The sequence below is a fragment of the Monopterus albus genome, unplaced genomic scaffold, assembly GCF_001952655.1.
Source record: "Monopterus albus unplaced genomic scaffold, M_albus_1.0 scaffold52.1, whole genome shotgun sequence".
NCBI classification, from domain to species: Eukaryota; Metazoa; Chordata; class Actinopteri; order Synbranchiformes; family Synbranchidae; genus Monopterus; species Monopterus albus.
This window is the reverse complement of record NW_018127932.1, coordinates 1,165,697-1,167,912: the sequence shown is the minus strand read 5'-3', so window position 1 is coordinate 1,167,912 and position 2,216 is coordinate 1,165,697. Positions and strand designations below refer to the sequence as shown.

At 39.0% G+C, this 2,216-nt stretch overlaps 1 protein-coding gene across 2 annotated transcripts in view; it reads left to right on the top strand.

Annotated features, from left to right (window-relative positions):
• golga7bb (golgin A7 family, member Bb) overlaps positions 1 to 2,216 on the top strand; it is a 19,385-nt gene that overhangs the window by 730 nt on the left and 16,439 nt on the right. The gene's annotated exons all lie outside the window — the stretch shown is intronic.

The following is a 2,216-nucleotide window of genomic DNA, read 5'->3' as shown; positions in this document are numbered from 1 at the left end:
CTTTTAAATCAGCTTGACAAAGATTTTTCCTCACATTTTAAACAGAATCACAACATATTGAAACAGTTTTGTATGGTCAGCCCTTCATGCCACACTGTATATACTCTGGTAACCCTGTGTATATAGCAATATGCAGAAAAGACAGATGCCATGACAGAAATAGCAGGCTGTTGTTCAGAGACATTTAGTTGGCTACAACTAGTTTTTCCATTTTTTTGCCTCAGTAACACCTGGTAGCTTTCCAGCCAGCAGCACATCTTCTTCTGTCTCTCTTTGCATCTTTGGTGATGTCACCATACTGCTGAAGGCATAGCTGGGTTAGTGATAATACTGTTCTCACTATACAGCTATTACTTTAGTGCAGGTTTGGAGCAGCTTCTCATCAGCTCTCTGGTGTTTTACCTCATGGTTTTCACTCATACACGCAATATGTGCCTGTATATAAGTTTATGTGTGTGTTCATATGTATTTGGATGGTAGATGTATCTAAAAGCATCCAATTTATTGAGTGAGTGACACTGTGGGCTAATTATTGATGCCACAAGTGAAAGTGTTAATATTGCTGAGTAGGATCCATGATTGTTTTTTTTTTTTTGTTTTTGTTTATGTGTTGGCAGACTGGTCCAGATTTCCTCTGGTGGCCTGCCAGTGTCCATGTCAGTGTGAGGTACCAGGACAGATTTTATGTCCAAGGCCTATCAATTATCCATGGCATATTTAATGTGAACAGGCTGCAGCAGCTTGTAGCCATCAGTGCTCAGAGTCTGAGATGAGCAGCGTAGCTGACTTTGTACCCATGCTTTTATCTGTCTAGCTCTTAGTCTCACTGTTTCATATTATATGACATTTATTGTATGTCAGGTCACCAAATGACCATGTTATGTTACTAATCAGTGCTGCACAGTGTTTGTAATGCATATATGATGTCTGGATCCATTACTGCCAGCGCATCATTTCAGACTGTAGGCTATCCCTGGCTCAGGTCTTACACTGCTGAGGAATAATGTGTCAAAGCACAGTAATCACACGCAGGAGGCACACACAGCTCTCTACTGAAATAATATTCTACCTTTTTTCCAAAAAAAGATTTCCTCTAGCAGCTGTGGTGCCTCAAGCACTGATCTTCCAGCTAGATGTCATGGAAATTTGACTGCTTTGTCAACATAGTCTAAAGTTTATGATTTATAAATGTCTGGCCAGCTCAGGTTGGCACTAAGTATGAAACATTCTGCTCCCAGTGGCAGGAAACCAGTTATATTATGATGGGATGAAAAGAGAGTGCTGACAGTAAGAAAAGTACTTAAAGTGGTATGAGATGAGAATGAAATGCCTAGCTCTGAGTGCATACTGTGCATGCTGTAATTGTGTGTGTGTGTGTGTGTGTGTGTGTGTGCGTGCCCTTTTTCAGTATCTGTCCACTGGCAGTATTCGCCCATACTGTCGCTGTATGTGTGAACACGTTCATGGCAGTAAGACCCTCTTTATGAAAACCCTTGATAAGAAAACTTTTTTGGTGAAACACTGTTCTTTAACTTGTTTTTCACTCTTTTTACTTAACTTCTGAGTTTAATCAATGTGCAAACAAATGTAAACTAAACTACAAGTAATGAATGTGTGGGTTGAAGGAGCACAATGCAGAACTTCTTAGTAAAGTTTTGTGTAATCGGTGTGACACTTTTAACATTACTGTCTGCTTGTGTACTAAATTTAGACAGTAATAGACTGGATTTGAACCCTGATCGCCCACACATGAAAGTAAACACAGCACTCCACCAACAGAAAACATACATCTTCCAGGCTTAAATGGACAGAGACAAGGCCACTGTGTTAGTAATATTAATGCCACATGGCTAAATAAATATTTTAGAAAGTTTTTTAGCAGAATAGCTGTAGGAGGACTTGGCAGTTGTATATTAAGTAACTTGTAATCTTCCTATTTATTCAGGATAAGGAAGGACAGAGAGGCTGCTAGACAACCAGTGAATATTAAAATGCATAGAAGAACATATTTGATTGGGAGGAAGTGCCATAAAGCAGTTCTCACCCAGTTCTGGTAATTCATAAGCAAGAAACAATGACTGATATGTTAAAACTCACCATGTAAATATAATGTGTCTGCCCCAGTGTGTGCATGTTGTGTGTGCATTTGAGTTTTTGACATTTTATATATTTGTAGGTGTGAGTGTGTAATTAAAAAGGCACCAACAACAGAAATT